This window comes from Triticum dicoccoides, chromosome 2A (assembly GCF_002162155.2).
Source record: "Triticum dicoccoides isolate Atlit2015 ecotype Zavitan chromosome 2A, WEW_v2.0, whole genome shotgun sequence".
NCBI lineage: Eukaryota > Viridiplantae > Streptophyta > Magnoliopsida > Poales > Poaceae > Triticum > Triticum dicoccoides.
In genome coordinates this window covers 605,894,941-605,907,343 of record NC_041382.1, presented here as the reverse complement: position 1 = coordinate 605,907,343, position 12,403 = coordinate 605,894,941, and positions in this window count along the sequence as shown.

Genomic DNA, 12,403 nt, shown 5'->3' with positions numbered 1-12,403 from the left:
TATAAATAGAACAACCATTATTCTCTGATTTAAATGAATAACTGTCTCGCATTAAACAAGATCTAGATATAATATTCATGCTCAACGCTGGCACCAAATAACAATTATTTAGGTCTAATATTAATCCCGAAGGTAGATGTAGAGGTAGCGTGCCGACCGCGATCACATCGACTTTGGAACCGTTTCCCACGCGCATCGTCACCTCGTCCTTCGCCAGTGTTCGCTTAATCTGTAGTCCCTATTTCGAGTTGCAAATATTAGCAACAGAACCAGTATCAGATACCCAGGTGCTACTGCGAGCTCTAGTAAGGTACACATCAATAACATGTATATCACATATACCTTTGTTCACCTTGCCATCCTTCTTATCCACCAAATACTTGGGGCAGTTCCGCTTCCAGTGACCAGTCTGCTTGCAGTAGAAGCACTCAGTTTCAGGCTTAGGTCCAGACTTGGGTTTCTTCTCCTGAGCAGCAACTTGCTTGCTATTCTTTTCGAAGTTCCCCTTCTTCTTCCCTTTGCCCTTTTTCTTGAAACTAGTGGTCTTGCTGACCATCAACACTTGATGCTCCTTTTTGATTTCTACCTCCGCAGCTTTCAGCATTGCGAAGAGCTCGGGAATAGTCTTGTTCATCCCTTGCATATTATAGTTCATCACAAAGCTCTTGTAGCTTGGTGGCAGTGATTGGAGAATTCTGTCAATGACGCAATCATCTGGAAGATTAACTCCCATCTGAATCAAGTGATTATTATACCCAGACATTTTGAGTATATGCTCACTGACAGAACTGTTCTCCTCCATCTTGCAGCTATAGAACTTATTGGAGACTTCATATCTCTCAATCCGGGCATTTGCTTGAAATATTAACTTCAACTCCTGGAACATCTCATATGCTCCATGACGTTCAAAACGTCGTTGAAGTCCCGATTCTAAGCCGTAAAGCATGGCACACTGAACTATCGAGTAGTCATCAGCTTTGCTCTGCCAGACTTTCATAACATCTGGTGTTGCTCCAGCAGCAGGCCTGGCACCCAGCGGTGCTTCCAGGACGTAATTCTTCTGAGCAGCAATGAGGATAATCCTCAAGTTATGGACCCAGTCCGTGTAATTGCTACCATCATCTTTCAACTTTGCTTTCTCAAGGAACGCATTAAAATTCAACGGAACAACAGCACGAGCCATCTATCTACAATCAACATAAACAAGCAAGATACTATCAGGTACTAAGTTCATGATAAGTTTAAGTTCAATTAATCAAATTACTTAAGAACTCCCACTTAGATAGACATCCCTCTAATCCTCTAAGTGATCATGTGATCCAAATCAACTAAACCATAACCGATCATCACGTGAGATGGAGTAGTTTTCAATGGTGAACATCGTTATGTTGATCATATCTACTATATGATTCATGCTCGACCTTTCGGTCTCTGTGTTCCGAGGCCATATCTGCATATGCTAGGCTCGTCAAGTTTAACCTGAGTATTCTGCGTGTGCAGAACTGGCTTGCACCCGTTGTAGATGGACGTAGAGCTTATCACACCCGATCATCACGTGGTGTCTGGGCACGACGAACTTTGGCAACGGTGCATACTCAGGGAGAACACTTCTTGATAATTTAGTGAGAGATCATCTTATAATGCCACCGTCAATCAAAGCAAGATAAAGATGCATAAAAAGATAAACATCACATGCAATCAATATAAGTGATATGATATGGCCATCATCATCTTGTGCTTGTGATCTCCATCTCCTGAGCACCGTCATGATCACCATCGTCACCGGCGCGACACCTTGATCTCCATCGTAGCATCATTGTCGTCTCGCTAATCTTATGCTTCCACGACTATCGCTACCGCTTAGTGATAAAGTAAAGCATTACATCGCGATTGCATTGCATACAATAAAGCGACAACCATATGGCTCCTGCCAGTTGCCGATAACTCGGTTACAAAACATGATCATCTCATACAATAAAATTCAGCATCATGCCTTGACCATATCACATCACAACATGCCCTGCAAAAACAAGTTAGACGTCCTCTACTTTGTTGTTGCAAGTTTTACGTGGCTGCTACGGGCTTAAGCAAGAAACAATCTCACCTACGCATCAAAACCACAACGATAGTTTGTCAAATAGACTCCGTTTTAACCTTCGCAAGGACCGGGCGTAGCCACACTTGGTTCAACTAAAGTTGGAGAGACTGTCGCCCGCAAGCCACCTATGTGCAAAGCACGTCGGGAGAACCGGTCTCGCGTAAGTGTACGCGTAATGTCGGTCCGGGTCGTCTCGTCCAACAATACCGCCGAACCAAAGTATGACATGCTGGTAGGCAGTATGACTTATATCGCCCACAACTCACTTGTGTTCTACTTGTGCATATAACATCAAACCATAAAACCTAGGCTCGGATGCCACTATTAGGGAACGCAGTAATTTCAAAAAAATTCCTACGCACACGCAAGATCATGGTGATGTATAGCAACGAGAGGGGAGAGTGTTGTCTACATACCTACGCAGACCGACTGCGGAAGCGTTGACACAACATAGAGGAAGTAGTCGTACGTCTTCCCGATCCGACCGATCCAAGCACCGTTACTCCGGCACCTCCGAGTTCTTAGCACACGTACAGCTCGATGACAATCCCCGGGCTCCGATCCAGCAAAGCGTTGGGGAGGAGTTCCGTCAGCACGACGGCGTGGTGACGATCTTGATGTTCTACTGTCGCAGGGCTTCGCCTAAGCACCGCTACAATATGATACAGGTGGAATATGGTGGCAGGGGGCACCGCACACGGCTAAGGAACGATCTCAAGGATCAATTTGTGTGTCTAGAGGTGCCCCCTGCCTCCGTATATAAAGGATCCAAGGGGAGGGGCTAGCCGGCCAAGGGGGGCGCGCCAGGAGAGTCCTACTCCCTCTAGGAGTAGGATTCCCCCCCAATCCTAGTTGGAATAGGACTCCTTGAGGGGGGGAAAGAGAGAGAGGGGGTTCGGCCACCTCTCCTAGTCCTAATAGGACTAGGGGAGGGGGGAGGAGCGCGGCCACCTTGGGCTGCCCCTTTCTCCTTTCCACTAAAGCCCACTAAGGCCCATATAGCTCCCGGGGGGTTCCGGTAACCTCCCGGTACTCCGGTAAAATCTCGATTTCACCCGGAACACTTCCGATATCCAAATATAGGCTTCCAATATATCAATCTTTATGTCTCGACCATTTCGAGACACCTCGTCATGTCCGTGATCACATCCGGGACTCCGAACTAACTTCGGTACATCAAAATGCATAAACTCATAATAACTGTCATCGTAACGTTAAGCGCGCGGACCCTACGGTTCGAGAACAATGTAGACATGACCGAGACACATCTCCGGTCAATAACCAATAGCGGGACCTGGATGCCCATATTGGCTCCTACATATTCTACGAAGATCTTTATCGGTCAGACCGCATAATAACATACGTTGTTCCCTTTGTCATCGGTATGTTACTTGCCCGAGATTCGATCGTCGGTATCCAATACCTAGTTCAATCTCGTTACCGGCAAGTCTCTTTACTCGTTCCGTAATACATCATCTTGCAACTAACTCATTAGTTGCAATGCTTGCAAGGCTTATGTGATGTGCATTATCGAGAGGGCCCAAAGATACCTCTCCGACAATCGGAGTGACAAATCCTAATCTCGAAATACGCCAACCCAACATCTACCTTTGGAGACACCTGTAGAGCTCCTTTATAATCACCCAGTTACGTGGTGACGTTTGGTAGCACACAAAGTGTTCCTCCGGTAAACGGGAGTTGCATAATCTCATAGTCATAGGAACATGTATAACTCATGAAGAAAGCAATAGCAACATACTAAATGATCGGGTGCTAAGGTAATGAAATGTGTCATGTCAATCAGATCATTCAACTAATGATGTGACCTCATTAATCAAATAACAACACCTTGTTCATGGTTAGGAAACATAACCATCGTTGATTAACGAGCTAGTCAAGTAGAGGCATACTAGTGACACTAAGTTTGTCTATGTATTCACACATGTATTATGTTTTCGGTTAATACAATTCTAGCATGAATAATAAACATTTATCATGATATAAGGAAATAAATAATAACTTTATTATTGCCTCTAGGGCATATTTCCTTCAGGGCCTTGGTGGGAGGCGCCCCAGCCCACCTAGGGGCAGGTCCGTTCCCACTATTGGCCCATGTATGCCTCCGGGGCCCGTGGCCCCTCCCGGTGGACCCCCGGACCCCTCCGGTGGTCCCGGTACACTACCGGTGATGCCCGGAACACTTCCGGTGGCCAAAACCATACTTCCTATATATCAATCTTTACCTCCGGACCATTCCGGAACTCCTCGTGACGTCCGGGATCTCATTCGAGACTCCGAACAACATTCGTAACCACATACAAACTTCCTTTATAACCCTAGCGTCATCGAACCTTAAGTGTGTAGACCCTACGGGTTCGGGAAACATGCAGACATGACCGAGACACCTCTCCGGTCAATAACCAACAGCGGGATCTGGATACCCATGTTGGCTCCCACATGTTCCACGATGATCTCATCGGATGAGCCATGATGTCGAGGATTATATCAATACCGTATACAATTCCCTTTGTCTAGCGGTATTGTACTTGCCCGAGATTCGATCGTCGGTATCCCGATACCTTGTTCAATCTCGTTACCGGCAAGTATCTTTACTCGTTCCGTAACACATCATCCCGTGATCAACTCCTTGATCACATTGTGCACATTATGATGATGTCCTACCGAGTGGGCCCAGAGATACCTCTCCGTTTACACGGAGTGACAAATCCCAGTCTCGATTCGTGCCAACCCAACAGACACTTTCGGAGATACCTGTAGTGTACCTTTATAGCCACCCAGTTACGTTGTGACATTTGGCACACCCAAAGTGAAAGATCGTGGATGTCGCCTAGAGGGGGGGGGGGTGAATAGGCGTTTTAAAATAATTATGATTTAGGCTTGAACAAATGCGGAATAAACCTAGCGATTAATTTGTCAAGCACAAAACCTAAAACAACTAGGCTCACCTATGTGCACCAACAACTTATGCTAAGCAAGATAAGCAACTATGTGATAGCAAGATATATGACAAGAAACAATAAGGCTATCACAAAGTAAAGTGCATAAGTAAAGAGCTCAGGTAAGAGATAACCGAGGCACACGGAGACGATGATGTATCCCGAAGTTCACACCCTTGCGGATGCTAATCTCCGTTTGGAGCGGTGTGGAGGCACAATGCCCCCCAAGAAGCCACTAGGGCCACCGTAATCTCCTCACGCCCTCGCACAATGCAAGATGTCGTGATTCCACTAAGGGACCCTTGAGGGCGGTCACCGAACCCGTACAAATGGCAACCCTTGGGGGTAGTCACCGAACCCGTACACTTTGGCAACCCTTGGGGGCGGTCACCGGTACCCGTCAAATTGCTCGGGGCGATCTCCACAACCTAATTGGAGACCCCGACGCTTGCCCGGAGCTTTACACCACAATGATTGAGCTCCGAACAACACCAACCGTCTAGGGCGCCAAGGCACCCAAGAGGAACGAGCTCTAGGGTGCCCAAACACCCAAGAGTAATAAGCTTCTCAAACTTCACTTCCACGTATCACCGTGGAGAACTCAAACTGATGCACCAAATGCAATGGCAAGGGCACACGGAGTGCCCAAGTCCTTCTCTCTCAAATCCCACCGGAGCAACTAATGCTTTGGAGGAAAATGAGAGGAAGAACAAGAAGGAGAACACCAAGAACTCCAAGATCTAGATCCAAGGGGTTCCCCTCACAAAGAGGAGAAAGTGATTGGTGGAAATGTGGATCTAGATCTCCTCTCTCTTTTCCCTCAAAAACTAGCAAGAATCCATGGAGGGAATGAGAGTTAGCAAGATCAAAGAAGGTCAACAATGGGGGAAGAACACGAGCTCAAAAGGTTAGGTTCAATGGGGAAGAAGACCCCCTTTTATAGGAGGGGGAAAATCCAACTGTTATGTGCTCAGCCCGCACACGAGCGGTACTACCGCTCCTGGCCCCGGTACAACCGGGACTCACAGTATACGTGCAGAACCCTACCAGGCGGTAGCACCGGTTGAGAAGAACAACCGGACCAACCGCCCAGCCACCGCTCAACCACCGCATAGGAACAGAAGGGAGTCACCCTTGAGTGCGGTAGTGGAGCGGTATCGGGCCGGTGCAACCGCATGGCCTTGAGCGCTCGGGCGGCTAAGTCCTGAGCGGTAGAACCGCTCCGGACACCGGTGGTACCGGTACGACTGGACCAACCGGGCCACCACCGCCCGAGTACCGCATCAAAACAGAGGCCTGACCGGTACTTGGGCGGTGCCTGGCCGGAACAACCGCCCAAGACTTTGCTGAGCAAGTTGGCGGTACCACCGCCCGGAAGCAGCGGTACAACGGCTGAGAGCTCCAAGCAGTACTACCGCTGGGGCACGCGGTACTACCGCTGGGACCAGACAAAAACCACTCTCAAGAAAACCAGAACTGCCATAACTTCTGCATATGAGCTCCAAATTGAGCAAACTCAAGCTTGTTGGAAACAAGACGACGAGTAGCATCAAAACTAGAAGAGGCAGGGGAGGTATGCCAACAAATAGAGGAGTGAAACCTCCAACCGAGAAGAACCGGCAAAACCTCCAACATCGAAAACATCATAGAAGATGCATGTGAACTCCGTTTTCGATGAACTCAAGCTTGTCATCAAGATGACCATAAGCTCTAAGACTCACAAATAGAACCAAGCAATAACCAAGAAAGATGATGCAAGGATGCAATGGTTTGAGCTCTCTACGAACGATACGATCAAGCTACTCATCGAGAGCCCCCCTTGATAGTACGGCAATCGATCCTATAACCCGGTCTCCCAACTACCATCATGAGACCGGTAAAATAGAAAACCTATCAAGGGCAAACCTTTGCCTTGCACATGGTCCACTTGAGCTAGATGATGACAATCTTGACTCCCTCAAGTTGGACCACCTTTCTTGATTGTGTTGACTCGATGAAGACTAGTTGATTGCTCCCCCATACTCCACTATGGGTGAGCCACTCTTCCGCACATCTTCACAAGTCCATTATCACCACAAAGGACGGCAAGCTTCAAGCATTTGATCTCTTCGTGATGCTCCACTTGAACTTGCACACCGCAACCTAACCCCACAAAGAACCCTCACGAAGACCATGGGTTAGTACACAAAGCGTAATTGACAATGCTTACCATACCATGGGATCACTTGATCCCTCTCGGTACATCTTCTATGCTTTGTGGATTGATCAACTTGATTCACTCTTTAACTTATTATTGATAAACCTCTCACAAGACCAATCCTTAGGTAATTCCTTGAATAGCACCTTGGTCGACACAAACTCTCCTTGAAACCAACACATGTACTCCAAGAAAAGCCTATGGACAAAACCTTCAAATATAACTCAAGGCAACCATTATTCCATAGAGATTGTCATTAATTACCAAACATGGGGGAACCGCATGTTCTTTCACAAAGTATTCCTACGGTATCCGGGAGTTGCACAATCTCATGGTCTAAGGAAATGATACTTGACATTAGAAAAAGCTTTAGCATACGAACTACACGACCTTTGTGCTAGGCTTAGGATTGGGTCTTTTCCATCACATCATTCTCCCAATGATGTGATCCCGTTATCAACGACATCCAATGTCCATGGTCAGGAAACCGTAACCATCTATTGATCAACGAGCTAGTCAACTAGAGGCTTACTAGGGACATGGTGTTGTCTATGTATCCACACATGTATCTGAGTTTCCTATCAATACAATTCTAGCATGGATAATAAACGATTATCATGAACAAGGAAATATAATAATAACTAATTTATTATTGCCTCTAGGGCATATTTCCAACAGTCTCCCACTTGCACTAGAGTCAATAATCTAGTTCACATCGTCATGTGATTAACACTCATAGGTCACATCGCCATGTGACCAACATCCAAAGAGTTTACTAGTGTCACTAAACTAGTTCACATCATCATGTGATTAAGACTCAATGAGTTCTGGGTTTGATCATGTTTTTCTTGTGAGAGAGGTTTTAGTCAACGGGTCTGCAACATTCAGATCCGTATGTACTTCGCAAATCTCTAGGTCATATTATAAATGCTGCTTCCACGCTCCACTTGGAGCTATTCCAAATGGTTGCTCCACTATACGTATCCGGTTTGCTACTCAGAGTCATTCGGATAGGTTTTAAAGCTTGCATCGATGTAACCCTTTACGCCAAACTCTTTATCACCTCCATAATCGAGAAACATGTCCTTATTACTCCAAGGACAATTTTTGACCGCTATCTAGTGATCCACTCCTGGATCACCTTTGTACCCTCTTGCCAGACATGTGGCAAGGCACACATCAGGTGCGGTACTCAGCATGGCATACCGTATAGAGCCTATGACAAAAGCATAGGGGACGACATTTGTCCTTTCTCTTTCTTCTGCTGTGGTCGAGCTTTAAGTCTTAACTTCATACCTTACAACTCAGGCAAGAACTCCTTCTTTGACTGATCCATCTTGAACACCTTCAAGATCATGTCAAGGTATGTGCTCATTTGAAAGTACCATTAAGTGTTTTGATCTATCCTTATAGATCTTGATGCTCAATGTTCAAGTAGCTTAATCCAGGCTTTCCATTGAAAAACACTTTCCAAATAACCCTATATGCTTTCCAGAAATTCTACATCATTTCTGATCCACAATGTGTCAACAACATATACTCATCAAAAATTCTATAGTGCTCCCACTCACTTCTTTGGAAATACAAGTTTATCATAAACTTTGTATACACCCAAAAACTTTGATCATCTCATCCAAGCATACATTCCAACTCCGAGATGCTTACTCCAGTCCTTAGAAGGATTGCTGGAGCTTTGGGTACTTATTAGCATCTTTCAGGATTGACAAAACCTTCCGGTTGTATCAGATACAACCTTTCCTCAAGAAAATTGTCGAGGAAACAATGTTTTGACATCCTATCTGCAAGATTTCATAAATAATGCAGTAATCGCTAATATAATTCCAACAGACTCTTAGCATCGCTACGAGTGAGAAAGTCTCATCATAGTCAACTCCTTGAACTTGTCGGAAAAAAAAATCTTAACGACAAGTCGAGCTTTCTTAATGGTGATACTTACCATCATTGTCCGTCTTCCTTTTAAAATCCATCTGTACTCAATAGCCTTACGACCATCGAGCCGTTCTGCCAAAGTCTACACTTTGTTTTCATACATGGATCCTCTCTCGAGTTTTATGGCCTCGAGCCATTTATCGGAATCCGGGCCCACCATCGCTTCTCCATAGCTCGTAGGTTCATTGTTGTCTAGCAACATGACTACCAAGATAGGATTACGTACCTCTCTAAAGTAGTACGCATCCTTGTCATCCTACGAGGTTTGGGAGTGACTTGATCCGAAGTCTCATGAACAATATCATAAGCTTCCACTTCAATTGGTGTAGGTGCCACAGGAACAACTCTTTGTGCCCTTCTATACACTAGTTGAAGTGACGGTTCAATAACCTCATCAAGTCTCCACCATCCTCCCACTCAATTCTTTCGAGAGAAACTTTTCCTCGAGAAAGGACCCGATTCTAGAAACAATCCCTTATTGCTTTCGGATCCGAGACAGGAGGTATACCCAACTGTTTTGGGTGTCCTATGAAGATGCATTTATCCGCTTTGGGTTCGAGCTTATCAGCCTGAAACTTTTTCACATAAGCGTCGCAGCCCCAAACTTTTAAGAAATGACAGCTTAGGTTTCTCTAAACCATAGTTCATACGGTGTCATCTCATCGGAATTACGTGGTGCCCTATTTAAAGTGAATGCGGTTGTCTCTAATGCCTAACCCATAAACTATCGTGGTAATTCGATAAGAGACATCATGGTATGCATCATATCCAATAGGGTGCAGTTATGATGTTCGGACACACCATCACACTATGGTGTTCCAGGCTGTATTAGTTGTGAAACAATTTCCACAATGTCTTAATTCTGTGCCAAACTCGTAATTCAGATATTCATCTCTATGATCATATCATAGATCTTCTATCCTCTTGTCACGATGATCTTTCAACTTCACCCTGAATTACTTGAACCTTTCAATAATTCAGACTCGTGATTCATCAAGTAAATATACTCAACATCTACTCAAATCATCTGTGAAGTAAGAACATAACGATATCCACTACATGCCTCAGCACTCATTGGACTGCACACATCAAAATGTATTACTTCCAACAAGTTGCTTTTTAGTTCCATTTTACTGAAAACGAGGCTTTCAGTCATCTTGCCCATGTGGTATGATTTGCATGTCTCAAGTGATTCAAAATCAAGTGAGTCCAAACGGTCCATTTGTATGGAGTTTCTTCATGCATATACACCAATAGACATGGTTCGCATGTCTCAAACTTTTCAAAAATGAGTGAGTCCAAAGATCCATCAACATGGAGCTTGTTCATGCGTTTTATACCAATATGACTAAAATTGCAGTGCCACATTTGTGTGGTACTATCATTACTATCTTATACCTTTGGCATGACAATGTGTATCACTACGATCGGGATGGTATTATTCAAATAAACAGAGTAACCATTATTCTCCTTAAATGAATAATCGTGTCGCGATAGACATAATCCAATCATGTCTATGCTCAACGCAAACACCAAATAACAATTATTTAGGTTTTAATACCAATCTCGATGGTAGAGGGAGCGTACGATATTTGATCAACCTTGGAAATACTTCCAACACATATCGTCATCTCACCTTTAGCTAGTCACCGTTTATTCCGTAGCTTTTATTTCGAGTTACTAACACTTAGCAACCGAACCGGTATCTAATACCCTGGTGCTACTAGGAGTACTAGTAAAGTACACATTAACATAATGTATATCCAATATACTTCTATCAACAGCCTTCTCATCTACCAAGTATCTAGGGTAATTCTGCTCCAGTGGCTGCTCCCCTTATTACAGAAGCACTTAGTCTTGGGTTTGGGTTCAACCTTGGGTTTCTTCACTAGAGCAGCAGCTGATTTGCCGTTTCATGAAGCATCCCTTTTTGCCCTTGCCCTTCTTGAAACTAGTGGTTTCACCAACCATCAACAATTGATGCTCCTTCTTGATTTCTACTTTTGTGGTGTCAAACATCGCGAATATCTCAAGGATCATCATATATGTCCCCGATACATTGTAGTTCATCACGAAGCTCTAGCAGCTTGGTGGTAATGACTTTGGAGAAACATCAATATCTCATCTGGAAGATCAACTCCCACTCGATTCAAATGATTGTTGTACTCAGACAATCTGAGCACAAGCTCAACAATTGAGCTTTTCTCCTTAGTTTGTGGGCTAAGAAAATTGTCGGAGGTCTTATACCTCTTGACGTGGGCACGAGCCTGAAATCCCAATTTCAGCCCTCGAAACATCTCATATGTTTCGCGACGTTTCAAAACGTCTTCGGTGCCTCAACTCTAAACTGTTTAACTGAACTATCACGTAGTTATCAAAAAGTGTATGTCAGATGTTCGCAACATCCACAGACGACGTTCGAGGTTTAGCACACTAAGCGGTGCATTAAGGACATAAGCCTTCTACTGTCTGCATAATTGCTACTATCAACTTTCAACTAAATTTTCTCTAGGAACATATCTAAACAGTAGAACTAAAGCGCGAGCCACGACATAATTTGCGAAGACCTTTTGACTATGTTCAGGATAATTAAGTTCATCTTATGAACTCCCACTCAGATAGACATCCCTCTAGTCATCTAAGTGATTACATGATCCGAGTCAACTAGGCCATGTCCGATCATCACGTGAGACAGACTAATCAACATCGGTGAACATCTTCATGTTGATCGTATCTACCATACGACTCATGCTCGACCTTTCGGTCTCTTGTGTTCCGAGGCCATGTCTGTACATGCTAGGCTCGTCAAGTCAACCTAAGTGTTTCGCGTGTGTAAATCTGTCTTACACCCGTTGTATGTGAACGTTAGAATCTATCACACCTGATCATCACGTGGTGCTTCGAAACGACGAACTTTCACAACGGTGCACAGTTAGGGGGAACACTTTCTTGAAATTTTAATGAGGGATCATCTTATTTACTACCGTCGTTCTAAGTAAACAAGATGCAAAAACATGATAAACATCACATGTAATCAAATAATAGTGACATGATATGGCCAATATCATATAGCTCCTTTGATCTCCATCTTGGGGCTCCATGATCATCTTGTCACCGGCATGACACCATGATCTCCATCATCATGATCTCCATCATCGTGTGTTCTTGAAGTTGTCTCATCATCTATTACTTCTACTACTA